Raw genomic sequence first — 20,124 nt, 5'->3', positions numbered from 1 at the left:
GAATTGATGATTTACTTCTTTGATCTGTAGAACTATCTGTATTTCCAAACCCTGGGGACCCTCGAAGGGGATGTTGTGCTCTTTTCTGATTGGCTGTGCTTTGTCCTGCCGACCTTGTTCACCTCCGCCATCGAAAATGGACGGAGGTTGCTGTTTTCACCCCTGTTTGTTTGTTTGTTTGTTTGTGAACTGTATTACGAAAAAACTCCTGGACGGATTTCGACGAAACTTGGTGGGGGGATTAGGTATGGTCTAATGATCATGCCATTAGATTTTGAACTTGGTCCAAAAAAAACTTCGGAAATTTTGCAACTTTTTTCAAAAAAAATTCGATTTTATTTGAAAGATATTTGATTTTTTTGTTGCATATCTACATGTTTCAGTGATTTCCAACCCCCCAAAAAAATTGTTAGAGGAAAAATAAAAATTTCTACATGCGCGTCGATCTAGTTTTGATTAATCAATCGTGGTTCAGTGGAGTCTGATCCGTTTTTACCGACGATGAATAGGATATCGGGTTCACTTGAGTGACCCAACAGTGTTGGCGGCGGAAGTTTTGCACTCTGCCGAGTGCTACCCCTCGAGTTCAGACTGTTTCACTCCTTTCCCTGTTGCAGAAAGCAGTTATTTTGATTTCAAACGATGGGAATAGTTACTCTCTCCCCGATAAAAGTTATTTCTCTTTTATCCTGCTTGTTCAATCATTTCCCCACTTGTCCCCAGTCGATATACAAGACTTGGGTAAAGGGTTTTTCAGAGAGAGAGAGAGAGGGAGAGAGAGAGAGAGAGAGAGAGAGAGAGAGAGAGAGAGAGAGAGAGAGAGAGAGAGAGAGAGAGAGAGAGAGAGAGAGAGAGAGATTCATTGATGGATCTTTTCTCTCTCTCCCGTTTGTGTGCGCCTTCGTAATTAAACATTCTCATTTGTTTGCTGAACCTGAGTGGAAATTGAGTTCATTTCTTCCACAGTTAGTAAGTCGATGCCAGGTAAACCTGGATGTTCTGAGTCAGCAGAAAATATAAAATAAAGATTTACATTTCAAACAAACCTCAATACATCACTTGGGATATTACAACACAGGATATGTATAAAGTGCTTGTGCACACATGAGAAGCAAACTATAAACTGTGTATGAAAGAGTAATTCAAATATTTTATTAGTCCTGGAGGGACAGTCGAGCGGTATATATCGTTGCGGTTCCACAAAACCACATGCCTCGAAGGCAATGGCACCCAACATGCAGTGATCTCCAGGCAGTTATTTCATGAGTATTCGTGTACTTGGTCCTTCCCTCATGTCTTGCGTCTCAACGTTACGAATTGCGTTGCGTGGGACTTGTAGTTCGGTCGAATAAATATCTCTATGATCCACACTCTGATCTCGACTGCAAACCCTTTCGTTTGAGCCATAATTCACACCAAGCATGGAAGCACACACACATGCCGTTCAACGGACAATTTTTCATCTGCACACCACGATGCCTCCCGTGGCTCCGATCTTCTTCCTTGTTGCACACAAAACAACCTTCTTCAGGAACTTGCAATATCACAAAAAAATGACAAATCAATATCACAAATCAACATCAACTGAAGCCTGATGTTTGTTTTCACAGAAAGAAAATGTAACAGAATACATGGATAATCATGTTTACAATGGAATCCTCTCAACTGCAGCATTTTACCGAAGTTCATATAATATTTTATGAGTGAAGAACAATGGCTTTATTCATTCACACCAATTACAAATGTATAAAGAGGAAATCTTAGAAACGAACAAATTGAGAAAATACAAATCGGGTCTTATCATCAATTGAGCTTCTGATAAAGGGACGATTCGCTCTGCTCCACATCACTCGGAGATCATCTCAACACCTGTTCACCTGATTTTGATCCACCATGTTCATTTGATTGGAAAGAGTCGGTAAGTTTGGGGAATCGTTCCTTCTCATGAGATTAGTTTTCTCATCCGAGATTATCTTGCTTGATACATCGAGTTCTGCTGGTTCGTCGTAATGAGGGATTTTAAAGTTACTTTCAAGCAAATGGTGTCTATTTTATTGCTTTCTCGGTAAGCAATCCAGTCGGGTAATGGGGTCATCCTCCATCATAGAAACTTGTTCCTCGGTTCATCTGAACTGGAGGGAGTGGAGGGGGGGTGTCATGTGCATGTACGTGTGCAACAACTCCCTTCAAGAAACACAAGGAAATTAGACGCAGGTGGAGGCCATTCAGCCCATCAAACCTGTGCCACATCAATACCGCACCAATTTAACAACACAAGATAAAACTATGACACTCGGTAGAGCGCATTCCTCCACCACATAATGATTGATCCATGAGAACACAACGGACCCAATACATTTTTGAAATATTCATGCCACATATAGTTTTTGGCCCTTTCTCTCAATGGTCTCTTGTCTGTACCTGTTTTGGTGAGGATGTTGAGGTCATGGAGAGATTCACTTATCTTGGCAGTGATGGTCATTTCTCTGCTGGCTGTGAGCCAGAAATAAAAAAACATCTGGATCGGGCCTGTGGAATCATGGATTCACTGGATCATGGGGTACGGCACTGTCGGTGCCTATGCAGGAGGACGAAAGTCTGAGTCTTCAGGTCCTTGGTGCTTCCATTCTTGCTCCATGGATGCGAGACTTGGACTCTGCATCAGGATCTGAGATGGAGACAATTCCTTTGGTACCAGGTCTCTTCGGAGAATCCTTCGCCATCGCTGATCGAACTTTGTGTTCAACGAGTGGTTGCTGAGAGGAACTCAAATGAGATTTGTTACCTGCATCGTGCATGAGCATCTGCTGCAGCTGTATGGACTTGTGGGTCATATTCCTGAGGGTAATCCTGTTCAGCAGATTCTCTCAGCGAGGGAGTCGATTGAGTAGAGGAGGCCAATGAGCAAACCACGTGCCTCGTGGTTGCAGCAGGTTGATCAACATCTCAAGTAGATGGGGATGGGCCAGGCACATGCCTGCAGGAGGGCCAGACGGAGTCCCTTAGAGTACCGGCAGAAAGTGGATACAACGACACACTGCTCTGGTGCCTGCTCCCATACTTGACCTGACCTGACTACTCTCCCAGTTATATTCCTCAATAGGCCCACATAACACGAGTTTTAACTTGTTCTTTTCCTCTGATATACTTATTGAATGCCTTGCTATTATGCTTAATATTCTTAGCCATCTCCTTCTCATGCTCTCCTTTGGTTTGCCAAGTTACTCTCTCAATTTACCTCTCTTTACTCCAAGAGTGATGTACTTACTCTGCACTCCACACCCTTGCTCTTTGAATGTTTCCCATTTTTCTGATGCTGATTGTCTGTTGTTTGCTTCTCCCAATGTACATCATCCAACTTTCTCCGAACACCCTCAATATTTGACTTCCTGAAATGGAATCGTCTTACTCTACTCTCTTGAACTCTAACCCTGAACAGAAACCTTGCACACTCAACGTTATGGTCACTTACTTCTCAATACTCCTCCACCATATTGCGATCGTCACTTAAAAGGAGGTCAAACATGCACTTCCCCTCGTGGGCTTTAATCCAAAGTGGGTTAAAAAGCAATCCAGGACAAAAACGAGGAAATCCTCAACTGCTCTGCCCTTTCCCTGTTCTTTCACCCAATCTATCCCTGGCAAGTTAAAATCTCCCATAATCAATACTGTTCCCTCTCCACATGCCCTTTTGCATTCTTAATGTACTCCTCCTTCCTCCTCTTCCTTCACACCCAGAGTCCTATAAAAGCATTCTCCCAGTATCTTCATGTTTTTGCAATTTCAAATCTCTTCCCGTACAGAATCCTCAACATTTATTCCTTCCTTAACGTCACCCATTTCTCTTGATGCAATGTTGTCCTTTTCCCAGATTCCCCCTCCTCCTCCTATTCTATCCTTTCCATCACACCAATACATCTTGCCCTGTCATTTTCATCTTTATATCATCACCAATACATCTTTTTCATCACCAATACATCTTCTAATCCTATCCTCCAGTTACTGTCCTCCTTAAACTTTGTCTCACTCACTGCAACTATATCGTACTCCTCGCTGTCCACTTTGGCTTCAACCTCATCCCTCTTTCAATTTAAACTTGTGGCATTGGTATGGAATACCTTTAACTTTTCCCTTCCTTCTTCACCTGATTTTCTTCCCTGGCCTTAAAAATCACAATTACATCCTCAGTTCCTTCTTCAATCGCTTCCCCACCCTCCACTGACCTAAAAAAGCCTGAATTCCTTCATTTTCCACTGCAAACCTTGCTGCCCCCTTTCTATTTTGCAAATTGCCATCATTCTGGAAACACTTCCTTTGACCCGCAATAATTCCCACTGCTTCCTTTGTTGCGTTCAATACACCTTCGTTTCGGTCGTCATCGGAATCAACCAGATGGATCGCTCCAACAACTTAGAGCGGCCATGCACCACCACCCACAAGGTTGTGAAAGAGCTCTCAGTCTGTCAATCCTTCTCGGGCGGGCAGGGGCCAGGGGAGGGGAGGAAGGGCGGGCTTTGGGCAGAGTAAAGGAAAATAAGATGACATTCAATGACGAGAGAAGAATGTAAAGACATGGAGTTGTTGATTCTCATTACTCTGAAATATTTTGTACAAAAATAACGAAACAACAAGAAGGGCACTCGGTGGAGCGCTTACCTCCACCACGAAATGCCTGATCCACGAGAACATATCAGGCCCAATACGTTTTTGAAATATGATGATATTCAGGACTTTGTCGTTTTTGGCCCGATCTGTCAATGGTGAAGAATGACTTAAAAAAATAATTAACTCTCGTATCCAGTTCCAGAATCGGAAGTATCAATTCTCGTATCGGAAGTGTTTCGTCTATTTAATGTGGCCTGGTGTTGGCTTCCAGCTTCAGGTGGTTGGTTTGAGACCTTCGTGTAGGAGTTCTTAGCCCCTGTCGACTGTTGAATTAACACCAGGTGTGGTTGACAGCCTGTCATCCTTCCGATGTCAGTGAAAGGAGTGCCAGTGTCTGTATGTACTGGGGTAATTCCCAGTTGGAGTAACCCGTGCTGGAGTGGAGGCCTGTCCAGGACTGCACTCCTTTCCAATGAAACTGCCTCCTCAGGGGTGAAGCAACATCATCAAAAGTGGTGGAGGGTGAGGGGTGACAACTTGTAACAAAGTTACCATCACCACGACTTATGCTGTTATGATAAACATGAGGGGCTTGGTGGTTCGAGGTCATATCCCCTCCCCTACCCCAGGAATTTATGAAATCCGAGTAATCAGTTAATGTCATTTGGTGAATTTTCTGGACTCCTGAAGGGGGGGGCGGGGGTGGGGGTGAATAACAAATATTTCAGGGTTCAACGAATTTAAAAAGCGAAAGAATTGTCGTTGTTTGTGTATATTTTTGAAAGTTGTGAATTTCAGTAAAATATGATGTAAAATTCATAAATCCAAAACTTAATTAAATGCACTTCACGAGTTTTATCCGTTTGTTCATCTTCAGTCAAATTGACGAAATACTTCACATTCTCCAGATGCATACAGGACTCGAAGCTGGGACAGCTTCGAGGTGAAGAGTGTGCATACCTGGAGGCTATCCTTGCAGGTGAGGACAGCTTAGAGGTGAGTGTGCATATTCCGAGGCCATCCTTACAGGCCAGACAGCTTAGAGGGAGGTGTATATCCAGAGGCTATCCTTACAGGCTGGACAAATCAGAGGGAGTGTGTATGTCCAGAGGCTATCCTTACAGGCTAGACAGCTTAGAGGGAGTGTGTATATCCAGAGGCTATCCTTACAGGCTAGACAGCTTAGAGGGAGTGTGTATATCCAGAGGCTATCCTTACAGGCTAGACAGCTTAGAGGGAGTGTGTATATCCAGAGGCTATCCTTACAGGCTAGGCAGCTTAGAGGGAGTGTGTATATCCAGAGGCTATCCTTACAGGCTGGACAACTTAGAGGGAGTGTGTATATCCAGAGGCTATCCTTACAGGCTAGGCAGCTTAGAGGGAGTGTGTATATCCAGAGGCTATCCCTACAGGCTAGACAGCTTAGAGGGAGTGTGTATATCCAGAGGCTATCCTTACAGGCGAGACTGCTTAGAGGGAGTGTGTATATCCAGAGGCTATCCTTACAGGCTGGACAGCTTAGAGGGAGTGTGTATATCCAGAGGCTATCCTTACAGGCTGGACAGCTTCGAGGGAGTGTGTATATCCAGAGGCTATCCTTACAGGCTGGACAGCTTCGAGGGAGTGTGTATATCCAGAGGCTATCCTTACAGGCTATGCAGCTTAGAGGGAGTGTGTATATCCAGAGGCTATCCTTACAGGCTGGACAGCTTAGAGGGAGTGTGTATATCCAGAGGCTATCCTTACAGGCGAGACAGCTTAGAGGGAGTGTGTATATCCAGAGGCTATCCTTACAGGCTGGACAGCTTAGAGGGAGTGTGTATATCCAGAGGCTATCCTTACAGGCGAGACAGCTTAGAGGGAGTGTGTATATCCAGAGGCTATCCTTACAGGCTGGACAGCTTAGAGGGAGTGTGTATATCCAGAGGCTATCCTTACAGGCGAGACAGCTTAGAGGGAGTGTGTATATCCAGAGGCTATCCTTACAGGCTGGACAGCTTAGAGGGAGTGTGTATATCCAAGGGCTTTCCTTATAGGCTCTGCAGGTTGCAGGCGAATGTGCGTACCTGACGCACACACTCACACACACCAACATTAATTATTATAGTTGTGGTGAACATAAAGTGCAGTGCTGGGCATGTGGTAAAATTGCTTCAAAATAGTTTTTTCACTCTTTTCAAGGTAATTATTTAAGGCCTGATTATATTTTATACCACCAGGAACACCAGTAGGTTATATTTTATACCACCAGGAACACCAGTAGATTATATTTTATACCACCAGGAACACCAGTAGGTTATATTTTATACCACCAGGAACACGTGTAGATTATATTTTCACGACCTCGGCTGATACGTTGACCTCAAGGTTCACAAACTCGTCTCCAAGCTGTCGAGCCTGGGTTTGAATCTCGGCCCATCTATAAGATGCCATTCTGGTGTTTCACAGACTGACTGAATCATCAATGTGTGTGTCGTTCCTCTGATGGACGACTGGGCGTCTTGTCTTCCGACATTCGTTGGTGCATATTAAAGATCCCAACGATTCCCTTCAGGAAGAGAAGGCGAGCTATCACCAGCACCATGACCAAGTTACAAATTCCTGCCCGAACTTCTGCTGGGAAGGCAATGGCAAACCACCTGGTATAACCCTTGCTCAAGAAGCTGCTTTGGCGACACAGACGCTCATGAACGAGGATTAAAATCAAATATCGAACCAGATTCGGCAGATGAACAAAAGTTCCAAGTTTTATGACGTCATTCACTGTGTCTGCTGATCCAGGTGAGCTTCAGGTCCCGTGGTCCTATTTTTCTTTCATCTGATGTTTATAGTTTGATGCTATTGTGCACACAAGCACTTGATACACATCCTGTATTGTTATATCCTCAGTGATGTGTTTTGGTTTGTTTGAAATGTAAATCTTTCTTTGTAATTTTCTGCTTTGTCGGAGCATCCAGGTTTACCTGGCATTGATTTACTAACATATTGAGAAACACAAATCGGGTCAAATCATCAATTTAGCTTCTGATAAAAGGACGATTCGCTCTGCTCCACATCACTCGGAGATCATCTCAACACCTGTTCACCTGATTTTGATCCGTCCTGTGTCACTTGATTTGAAAGAGTCGGTAAGTTTGCGGAATCGTTCGTTCTCATGAGATTAGTTTTCATATCCGAGATTATCTTGTTTGATAATTACAGTTCTGCTGGTTCGTTGTAATGAGGGATTTTTAAGTTACTTTCAAACTTCTGGTGAGACTATTTTATTGCCTTCTCGATAACCAGGTTCGAGTAAACTCTTCTGTAACTATGAGGGAGGGTCTTCGGTTTGCGTTGTCACGGCGATCTGAAAACGATGAACTGTGTTGTGAAACATGTTGGTTTGGTTTAAACCTCTGAATTTGAACTGCATTGTGTAACGACTTCACGCTTCTTCTTTGTAATGCCACACAAGGATACAGGGTCGATGAGGCCACAGATGTGCCGTTGATTCAGTGCCCCCCTGGAGGTTTGGGCAGTAATTTGCATTTTGTTTCTGGGTGATTTGGAATGTCTCTTCTATTTTTCATGAAGAACACTCTGGGGTCATGAACGTCGACTGATACTTTCTCCCAGATGGCATACCCAGTTCGGCTTGCATCGAAAGGACGGCACAAACTCTAAGCATTGATAAATCACCCTGCATGTGAAGCACCAGGATGACATTTCACAGCTAAAGCAGGATTCCAACCTCCGCTCGACAGCTTCAAGGTACCCCTGCGTACCCTGAGGCTATCCTTACAGGCGAGACAGCTTCGCGGTGAGTGTGTGCACTCCGAGGCTATCATTACATCCCTTTTTTATGTTGAAGGCTGAAGACACGCAGTAAATCATCCTCAACGAGGCCAAGCCTTAAATAAATGAACTGCATGAATAGAAAAGAAAGGAAAGAGAGAATAGTCCAAGAGTTTTTGAGAAAGTAAAAAATATGCTTTTTGAAAAGGGGAAGGTCACAAGTGTTTGGGAAGACATGAGAAGGTTAAGAGTTCCAGAGTTTGACAGTGGAGAGGAAGAAACAAACATCATCACGGCCCACCCTTGAATTGCCAATGGCCAAACAAAAATCACGTGATGCAGTGGCTTGTCGAGGATTCCTTGCTCTCGGAAATGGTGGAGCCACACAAACAGCAAGTTCTTGTGAGCATACACCGAAGTAATATCTGTCGAAAAGAGAAAGAGACCCGACCATGCGGCGAAATTTGAGCGGGTCGAGTTTTGAGGTCACATTGGTGGAGTTCACAAGTCGAATAACTTTGGAGTCAATTCTGTCCAGTGTGTTCGTAGAGCTGGAACCTCCCCAGATGTGAGGGCAGTACTCCATACAAGGACGAATTAATCCTTTATATAGTTGGAGCAACTGTTCAGAGGAGAAGAATCTTCAACATCTGAACAGGACTCCTTGTTTCTCTGAGGCAGACGTAGTTATTTGCATAATATGTGGATTCCAGGATAAATATCATGTTAGAGTAATACCTGATAGGTTTATTGTATCACATGGTGTACTTGTGGAGCTTTCAAAGGAGATTGGAGAGTTGAGAGGAGTTTTAGAGAGAGAGAGAGAGAGAGAGAGAGAGAGAGACAGAAAGAGAGAGAGAGAGAGAGAGAGACAGAGCGAGAGAGGGAGAGGGAGCGAGAGAGAGGGAGAGAGAGAGAGAGAGAGAGAGAGAGAGAGAGAGAGAGAGAGAGAGAGAAATTGAATTTTTGAAACATTAAACTTCACTTCGTTACATTTCCCCCACTAGGAGATCTTGTCCAAATCCACATTTAAAGAGTTGGCTGTGATGAAACGAGATGTCGATAGAGTGAGGGAAGATGGGGCAGATGTGAAAGACATTGAGGAATGTAATGTTGACTCGTCAGCATACGAGTGCATTTGGTTACTTGTGGAAGAAAGAAGTCCATTGACAAAAAGAAGGAAGAGTGTTGGGGACAGAACGGAAGCCTGAGGTTCACCGCTGTTGATGGGGAAGGGGGAGATGATGAACCATCAACAATTACAGAGATAGAGTGGTCGGAGAGAAAGCTCGATGTGAGAGAGCCGAGTGAAGGATGAAAGGTGAAAGAGGGAAGCTTAGAAATCAGATCCCCATGCAAAACTCTGTCAAAGGCTTTTGAGATATCAAGGCCAACAACAAAGGATTCCCTATCATCTCTCAAAGAGGCCCCAACATTCGTAATGTCAGAAAGGATATCACCTGTAGACATTGCCTTGCGAAAGCCGTATTGTTGGTCAGATGGAAGACTGTGAGATTCAAGATGCTTGAGAAAATGGGAATTGAAAAGACATTCATGGACTTTGGAAACAGTGGAAGTCAGAGCAATTGGACGGTAGTTGGAAGGGTTTGAACGATCACCTTTCTTGAAAATAGGTTCTACTAAGGCATGTTTCCAGGTAAGAGGAAAAGTTTGGGTATTAAAACAAAAACGAAACAACGAGCAAGCACGGGTTCAACTTCTGTAGCACATTCATTCAAGAAACAGGGAGGAATGTCATCTTGGCTGCAAACTTTGCTTATATCCAGAGAGAGAGAAGTATTTTTTTGATTGCGTGTAAAGAGATTATGGGGAGGGACATTGGATTGATGAGGGGAGCAGCAGAGGGAGATGGAAAGTTCGAGTCATCCAGTGTGGTGTTGGAGGAGAAAACAGAACCAAGAAGAGTTGCTTTTTTGGTCGGAGAGACAGCGAGAGCATCATCTGAACGTAAAACTGAAGGAAAGTTAGAGCAACAGAAGTTGTTGGAGAAACTTTTAGCTCAGGACCAGAAAGATCTATTCGTGGAAGAAGATGAGAGGTTGTCACATTTCTTTTGAATAAAGAAATGCTTCACCTCACGAATAACATGTTTGCAATTATTTCTGGCGGATATGAAAGCTGAATACGAGTCGGAGGAAGAAGAGTTTTTCAATGTTCAAGATGCGACATCCCTTACACGAATGGACGCAGAGCAGAATTGGTCGGAGAGATAGATTTGAAAGAGAAGGGGATATCAGCCTCCATTCCTGCAACAATAACCTCAGCTATACATTCAGCATAGATGGAGGCATCACCCAAGGAGAGGGAGAGGTCTTTCCAGGGAAAGTCAGAAAAGAATTTACGTAAACCAGGCGAGTCAGCATTATTGAAATGCCAATACTGGCGTTTCGTCAGAGCAGTCGGATGAGAAGTGGGGGAAAGTAAAGGGATGTTCACAGGATTGTGGTCAGAAGAACCAATTGGAGGTGAAATTGTATAGTTGTAATGTAACTGATTGGAAGTGAAGAACAAATTCAAAGAATTGATAGTGTGGTCATGACGATCTGGGATATGGGAAGGGTGCGTGATAATTTGTTGCAAATCATTTAGAAAGGAAAACGTGAAAGCTTCAACCCCCTCCCCCCGCCCCCCCCCCACCATCTGTGTGGGAAGATTTCAGCCACTCTCTGTGTTGTCCACTGAAGTCTCCCACACAGAGAAATTCTGCTTGAGGGTGTTCGGATGTCAAATCCTCATGGCAAGAATTCAGAAGTCAAAGAAAGCTTTTAAGTTTGTAGAATTTGGAGAGCAGTAAGTGAAACAGAGAAAGATAGAAATGGTCGGGAGACAAATCTTCTGTCATCCCATGGTGTCCTTCGTGAAGAGTAGGCGAGCTATCCCCAGCACCCAGCACCATGGCCAAATTCCAAATTCCAGCCATAACTTGTCAACCGTCAAGCCTGGTCAGCCGGTTATGAAGGCTCGGGCAAAGCTTCCCGGTGGCTGACTCCAGAAAAAGGTGGGATAATGGTGGTTGCTGAAGAAGAAGAAAAAGAAGAAGAAGAAGAGGAAGAAGAAGGAGAATGCAATTATGACGTCAAAACAAGAGCACCTATGATATCGCAAAAATCACACTCATTCATTGGAATTGCTGTGTGCCAAGTTTCAATTTCTTTCTTTGTGCAGTTTCAGAGTTTCGTTTTTAAAAATATGGCTGCCAAACCACGTGACTTATGACGTCATTATTATCATTAAAACATTTTACAGGAAGAGTCGCACCAATATCGAAAATTTCGTCTCAATCCAACAAGCGGTTGCGGAGAAAAACACGAAAGTTCTGTGCGGACAGACAGACAGACAGACAGAGAGAGATGGACGGACCCAAATGCAACATCGTCTCCTTTGATGAGGTTAATAATCTCTGGATCACCTCCATCACAAAACCCACTCTAATGTGCTGCAGGACCATGAAGTTCCTGATATTGACTACGATGCTCCTTTATTTGGCCTTCGTTGGGTCGTCAACCATGATGGAGGAACCAGAACCAGGAGAGGATCATGATGGACCAGATCAGCGAGGACGACCTGACGTGTCTTCTTCTTCAACACTTTACAAACGTGAAAATCCTTCGAAGTAAATATAAACGTGACATTCCTGATAATCTCATTTTCACACATTCGAGATTTCACTTTTTCTTTCAGTAATTTTTGTCCAAACTATTTCACAGTAAATGAGAATCAATATCTCCATGAATATCTTCACATTCCTCTCCTCATTACACGTCATCTTCATTTCCTTTCTTCACCAAACGCCCACCCCTCCCCTCTTTACCCAAACCATATATTCACCCCCACCGCCCACCCCTCCCCCCTCCCCCTCTCTCTACCCCCACCATCTCTCCACCCCCCAACCCCCATTAACTTCTTTTCCACAAATCAATGTCTTCCATCTTCACATTTCCACCCCATCGGTGTTTCTCCACAGGAGGTTCCCTTGGATGTTATACGGTAAATATCGAGGTTGATAGATGATGGATCACCAAGAGGTAAGTGCAGTTCCGGTTTAAACTTCACAAATGTCGAGTGATCAATGTTTTCATAGATCACTCACAATGTGTATTTAATTTCACCAACTTTTCAAAAATATTTCTTGATAATCTTTGATAACGTTTTGAATGATGTAACACTGTGACGTCCACACGATAACTAACCTGAATGTATCGAATAATTCAAGGAAAACATCGTTGAAACAAAGATCAACACTCTCGTTCAAGATACATCACACGTGGTGATGAACAACATGTCGATTCGTTGTCGGGAATGTAACAATTACAATGGGGTTCATTTGTCAGATGTAACGTTTAAGTAACTTTATGATAACTCAATATAATCTCTAATCTGTGTGATTTCCAACCATGTGCTCGACCCAGCATTTGTTATGTTCATTAATTATTTGCAGCACGAAATATTGTGTCATATATATAAACCCCCGACCCCTCCCCCCTCCCCCACCCCTCTACCCCTACCCCACCTTGTACTCTCAATCCATGAACCACTCGTTGATGGGAGACAGCCGTCAGACAGGTAGTTTAGTATCTCACTCAACATTGATGTTTGTTATTCTGGGTTCTATTCCCGATTCTGTGAAATTAAAACCATCATTGTGACACCGTGAGAACAGGTGATGATTCCTCCCAGAGGAACATCACATTTCATGGGGAATGTCAAGGTTATTGTAACAGTTACAGGAGCTGTGTCTTTCCTTTATATTTAACCTCTGCCATCGAAGATCGGAGGTTACTGTTTTCACCCCTTTCTGTTTGTTTGTTTGTTACTTTCGAAATCTAAAGATTTCGTAAATATATTGATGCCTTCCGTTTCTGTTTGTTTGTTTGTTTGTTTGTTTGTCGGCACGATAACTTGAGAACGGAAGAAGCTACTAATGTCAAATTACACCACGTGATTCAGGAGGGTGATGGCTCGTGCTGATTAGATTTTGGTCAAAATCGGTCAAAGGTCAATGTCACAGTGAGGTCAAACATAATTCCGTGAATTCACGTGGAGAAATGGAGATTTTTGCTTCGGTCGACGTTATGATTTTTGATGGTTTGGTACAGAATCATCGTAGAAACTTCTGGTTTGCGTCGCTCCCTTCTCTCGAGACAGCTTTTATTAGACAAGGTCAGAGGTCAAGTTGACGATTTCGTAAGTACCAGTCTCTGACTGCTTGTTTGCTTGTTTGTTTGTTTGTGAACAGTATTACCGAAAAACTCCTCGACGGATTTTGACGAAACTTGGTGGGAGGATAAGGTATGGTCCACGGATCATGCCATTAGATTTTGGACTATGGTGGCCATGCCGCTATGGTGGCCATGCCGCTATGGTGGCCATTTTGAAAAAGTATTTGAATTTTTTTTTGCATCTCTACATGTTTTAAGTGATTTCCAACCCCCCCCCCAAAAAAAAAAAAATTGTTAGAGAAAAAATATTTTGCAACTTTTTTTCAACAAAATTTCAATTTTTTCTCCATGTTAAAAGTGATTTCCAACAAAAAAAACATGCCAAAATTATAATTGCGGCTGATTTTGGAACTTCAGGTGGATATACCCACATAAAATCAATTTCTGTCTCAAGGAATCGAGTTATGACGAATGAATTGAGTATGTAAAAGTTAAAAGTAAAAGGGAAAGTTGCCAACTATAACTCTGTGAGGACTGTTGACGTCAAATTGAATGAATAGGATTTCAGGTTCACTTGAGTGACCCAGCAGTGTTGGCGGCGGAGGTTTTGCACTCCACCGAGTGCTCCCCCTCTCGTTCGGGTTGTTTTGTTCAAGATACCATGGTAAAAGATGAAGTAATAAGAGTTTGGGTTGTGGTCTGTGAGATCCACATTGTGTCTAAAATGTTAATATTTGTTGATCCAGTCGAAGGGAGGATCTGGTTGGTATAACTTATTGACATGATTAACCAATCTCATGAACAATCCGTGTAATTACATCTTTCCTTCTCACCCCAAGTGGTTCATCAGGTTGAATAAGAGTTCCATGACCAGGACCGGACACACCTCCTCACATCTTCTCATCTCATTCTTCCAACAAGACACCTGTTTCACCATTTCCTTTGCTTGATGTTCCTGCCATGTGTTGATTGTTAACAATGATTATAAACATGAACAGTTTCTCTTCAAATATGAACCCTTCATTACATCAATGAATGTAAAATCTCTATTTCATGTTTATCCATCGATCATGTACCTGTAGCTTACAATAAACTCTTCAGCTCGTCACCTTTGTGTTTTCATTAAATGATCGGGGACCACGCCGTCCCCTCGAGTATAATTACCTTTGATTCGGCCATTTTAGAAGCACAATGTTTCAGTGTCACCAATCCGTGTCAGCAGACATCGTCCATGTGACACCAAGTACTTGAACCTCCAAAACACAAGATGGTCCATGGGAGAAATCCACGGTGATTATTATCTTGTTTTAGGAGGGAAGATTAATGGCGGGTTCACATTTGCTTTACTTTCCCTTTTCTTCATTTTATTGTTCATCCCCTTTTTTCCCATGGGAATTCTTCCATAAGATCATACTCTCTTGAACAGATTGATCCCATCACGACTGCAGTTCCCATACACATCCTCTTGCCACTGGTGTGGTAAATCCTGTGGTGAGGGAGTTGTGACTTCGAGTCACGACGTGCGGCTTCGTGTTGGGTTGACCTGTGGTTCACCACGTGGTGCTCCATCCCGTGATGTGGTGCTCCATCCCGTGATGTGATGCTGCCTTAGGTTTTGCAGAATCATGCGACGTAGCATTGCCCAGCATCACGTGATACAGCATAACAACACACGTGTAATGTTTCAGGCAGGTAAAGCAGTTTGAGTGCTCCATCAATCTTTTTTTGTGTTCCACACACAGAAACCTCAGAGCTTCTTCGTGCTGCAGCTTCGTTGCCGCCTCCTGATGATCGCGCTCCCGTTGATCTGATACATGAATCCATGACATCTCCCCCCTCACATTAAGTGTGAAAATGCATTAAAGATGAACACAAGACTCATGAAGACACTAGTATATAATACAAACATCATGAATATTGGCCACAAATCAATGCGGATTTGACCCTTTGGAACTCTGGATGATCGTTGGGGCACAAAACCGACAGAAGGCCCGCTGGTGATGCTGCAACAACGATATTGGGATCAGCCTCAGGAAGTGGTGCAGTATCATCTACATCAAATACCTCACTCATCACAGGTTCAGGAAGTGGCGAGACATAATTTGTGAAGATGACAGGATCACAAGACCGATACCAGACATGATCAAGGTGCCTCCAGACGACTCGACTGCCCTCGAGGTTAATCTTGTGGGACAACGGTCCCTCGTTTTTGTGACCCCTCCCTGGTAGCCAAGCCTTTCCACGACCAAAGTTTTTCACAAACACCGGGTCCCTGAAGTTTATAGAGCGCTGTATAGCATGTTTCTCATGATGAAGTCTCTTTCCACTGATTTTGAAACACGACTGATGCCATGTCTCGTCTGAGACAATCCAGTTTGGGGAAAGGACATCTGGCCACACGTTCGGCTTAGCGTCTCCCTGCGGTCCCCCTGTGGTCGCCTTGCGGGCACCTTGCGTCTGCCTTGAAAATTCTATGGCCACCGCAGGGACGCCCTAAGGTCACTGTGGGACATCTAATCAAAGACCGTACGGCACCCCCACGTTTTCGGTCTCCACAATTTATAAATACGCCGTACAGCTCCCCGAAAAATAAAAACATATGTGACTGCTACATTGTGTGACCGTGGAAATACTGTGGCCGCTTTATAATTGCTAGTGCCCGTACATTTTGAAGACCCTCCGGCCGCCGAGCCAAATGTGACTTCGGCCTTACCTCGTGTTTTCACCTTCATTTGTGATGTTTGTTTTTTTAATCATCTTGTGTTTTAATTAATAACCAAAAAATCAATCCGATCACGTGGTGTGACGGACTGTCAGGCAAGGATTGAATTTCACAGCAAAACTGGTTCAGGCCCCTGAACAAACGGACGCCACCGTTGTCAGACGGAATGAAAACCCGTCATTCTTGTTACAAAAACAGCTAAAATTGATGAAAAAGTGGCCGAAATTGAAACCAACACAGTAATTACGCTCGCAATAGCAAATATAACCGAAACCAACAAGTTTATTCGACACGCAAGAACGGTCGTGACAGACAAAAGAACGGTCAATCCCGAAATAGAACGCTGGGGAATGGAAGCAACATCGGTTACTTCAGTCGGGAAACGGCGGAGACCGAAGCAAAAGCGATTCCTTCCGATTACCAGAACGTGGGAAACATGGCGGCTTGAAAATTTCTTGAAGTTATGGTAAGTTAACTTTAACATCGTCTGCCTTGGATATATCATGTCTGTTAATGAAACCCCGTTTGTGGTGCGGGATATTATACAAGCAAGGATAAGTGCACCCTCTTGACTTAATGTGTGGCTGACATTTTGTGAAATTCGTGCTCCCGTGCTGCAGCGAGTAGTGACGATTGATCGTTTATATTTGCAAGAGGTAAAATTTGATAGCAATAATAAATTGCGAATTCCAAGAAAATAACAAAGTTAATATGAATTAAAACTGTAAAAAGATCCCATACACGATCCCCCTTGTTGAACTGGGCATAAACAACTCGCGATCCTTCACTCGGGGGCTCGAAATACAGGCAAACCAAACATTATCATCACAACAAAATTCGGTTTAATAAATTGTTAAAACAACATCAGGTACTACCCACTATATATTATCTATATTACATTTATGTTCGAGGCACAAGCACTAAAAATTAACATACCGTAACAGGTCGTTCTACTGCATCCGCCATCTTGTTCGCACAATAGTAACCGGAATGAACCGCTTTTGTTTCGCTCTCGGACGTTTCGCGACGGAAATAACCAATCTTGCTTCCGTTCCCCACCAATCTATTTCGGGATTGTCCGTTCTTGTTTCCGTCAAGACCGTTCTTGCATATAGAATAAACATGTTGGTTTCCATTATATTTGCTATTGCGACCGTAATTACGATGTTGGTTTCAATTTCGGCCACTTTTTCATCAATTTTAGCTGGTTTTGAAACAAGAATGACGGGTTTTCACTCCGTCTGACACCGTTGGCGTCCGTTTGTTAGGGGGGGCCTGCGGTTGTAATTTGGAATATCCATGATTACCTCAGCCTGATGCGTTTGATGAAAGCGATTGTGGTTCTGCAGGTATCATGTTTGATGAGCTGCCCTGGGGGCAGCGCTCTCGCAGAGTGCACGAGCGATCAGAACCCAGGACGGAGCTCGAGCCTGTGTGGACCTTTGGATGTGGTGATTGTACCAGTTTACATACAATACACCGCCACCGAAGGTCATTTACTCATCTTCTTTTACCTTGGGAATTTGGGAATAAACTTGGGAATAAACATGGGGAAATTAAGTTTAAAGGGTCTTGAAAGTGGGTTTTCTTTGGGTCCACGAAAGGATTAATTCAATCCATTATTTGTTATTGGAAAAATATTTTTTGAATCCGAACTTTTTGCAATCCAAACAGCCTCCTGGAACGAATTAAATTCGGATTCAGGGGGCACCACTGTATAGGCAAACACCCATACTCCGATCTCTAGCGGTAGCGCACAGTGGACGCACGGTCGACGCAGACTGCCACGGAGGCCATATGTAAGTGCACGGTGGGCGAAGGGGAACTGTGCGTCGACCCTTCGTTGCACGCAGGAAGTCACACAGACCGTAAGGCCACCATACGGCGACCGTGGAAATATTGCGCCGCCGTAATTTTTGGGGGGTTGGGAAAATTCATTTTTCATTGAGAAGAGCTTATGGCAGCCTCACGAATAATGCAAGCCCACCGTACGCCCTACGTACGGTCGATGTGGAACACATCTACGTCATAGCTTGGCTTGTCGAATTGCTTCGGCGAACGTAGAAACAAAAAAAAGTTATAACTCCGCGCTATAATTCCATGGTGCCCCTACGGACTCTCAAATATAGCCAAACGGCGTAGGGCCTCCCTGAGGCCACCTCAGTTTCTCTGCGGCCGCCGCCCGTTTCTGTCAATTCAGAGGGTGTACGGCCGCCGTGTCCTCGCTGGAGAGCAAATGTGACCTTGGCCTTAGTAAATCGATGCCAGGAAACCTGGATGCTCTGATGAAGCAGAAAATAACAAAATAAAGATTGACATTTCAAAGAAACTCATATACATCACTTGGGATATTACAACACAGGATGTGTATAAAGTGCTTGTGCACACATAAGAAGCAAACTATAAACTGTGTTTGAAAGAGTAATTCAATTTTTTTTAGTCCTGGTGAGACATTCGAGAGGTATATATTGTTGCGGTTCGACAAAACCACATGCCTCTCAGGCAATAGCACCCAACATACAGTGATCCCCAGGCAGTTATTTCATGAGTATTCGTGTAATTCGTCCTTCCCTCATTTCTTGTGGTGAAACGGGACGAATTGTGTGGCGTGGGACTTCTAGTTCGGTCTTATAAATATCCCCATGATCCGTACTCTGACCTCCACTCTAACCCTTTCGTTTTCGTGATAACACACACCAAGCATGGAAGCACACATGCCGTTCAACGGACAATTTTTAATCGGCACACCACGATGCCTCCCTGTCTTGGATGATCCTCCTTGTTGCACACAAAACAACCTTCTTCAGGAATTTGCGCACAATTTTCCGTTCAAATCTGCTTGAAACTCCAAACCGTGCCGAGGCTCGTGGGCATCTGAGCAGGTTTCCGATCGCGGAGCCTGGCGAGGCATGGATGGAGCTGCTGTGGCCCAATAGAGGAGCAGGATTTGGGCCACAGCACATCGCTTTCTGATCCTCGCCCCATGCTTCACCTGGCGCATATAAAGGGAGTAGTGCGGATCCATTGGGAGTCCTTCTTCCAGGTATAACATTCTTTGTGTGCGGTTGCCGTCCTTTGAGAGCAAACGAGTGGACTCCCTGGAGTGCTGTAAACGTGCCACCAGCCCCACAAAGCCAGACGGATTCAGGACCAGCCACAGACGGCAGACCAGTGTGGAGTGCACGTTGCCACGAGTCTCGGCGAATAAATAAGAGGAGATAACGCGCCATATCACGAGGTGGGAATGCTCAGGTGGAGCATCACAAGGAGGTAGATGCTTACAAATACAGATCTTTACACATTGAGGTTTGGGATCTTCCTTCTCACACATCTGTTCTCCTCTCTCCATGGACACCCCTCTGTGCCGTCTACTGTGGATGCACAAAGAAGAACGCGTTACTGATTCACAATCACATTTTCCTCTGGAATGTCACTGCACCCCTCACATCGCACACATCACACCTCCCACCCCACACCGTAGTCACCAGTATCTTTCCCACTTATATCCCCACCCTCCTCCTCAAGGGTCCTTGGCCACGTTGGTCAGATGACCATGCCAGGTATTTTGAAGGCGCTTTTTCTCACCTTTCTCTCTCTTTCTAAGCTATCTAAATTTCTGTGTGTGTGTGTTTGTGTGTGTGTTTGTGTGTGTGTGTGTGTGTGTGTGTGTGTGTGTGTGTGTGTGTGTGTGTGTGTGTGTGTGTGTGCGTGTGTGCGTGTGTGTGTGTGTCTGTGTGTGTGCGTGTGTGTGTGCGTGTGTGTGTGTGTGTGTGTGCGTCTGTGTGTGTGTGTGTGTGTGTGCGTGCGTGTGTGTGTGTGTGTGCGTGTGTGCGTGTGTATGCG

General features: G+C 44.1%; 1 long non-coding RNA gene across 2 annotated transcripts; it reads left to right on the top strand.

The window, feature by feature from the left end:
* Positions 1–1,825: 1,825 nt before the first annotated feature.
* LOC147009875 (uncharacterized) lies at positions 1,826–14,667 on the top strand. Of its 2 annotated transcripts, none has more exons than XR_015052904.1 (4): positions 1,826–1,918; positions 11,843–12,013; positions 12,365–12,425; positions 14,399–14,667. It is a non-coding gene; the product is annotated as an uncharacterized LOC147009875 (long non-coding RNA). The 2 variants fall into 2 exon arrangements; XR_015052903.1 differs by lacking the exon at positions 1,826–1,918 and adding an exon at positions 7,583–7,733.
* The last annotated feature ends 5,457 nt before the right edge of the window (positions 14,668–20,124 follow it).

Source organism: Eptatretus burgeri, chromosome 17 (assembly GCF_056783735.1).
Source record: "Eptatretus burgeri isolate ZD-2024b chromosome 17, Ebu_testis_v1, whole genome shotgun sequence".
NCBI lineage: Eukaryota > Metazoa > Chordata > Myxini > Myxiniformes > Myxinidae > Eptatretus > Eptatretus burgeri.
This window is presented reverse-complemented; position numbering and strand designations above follow the sequence as displayed.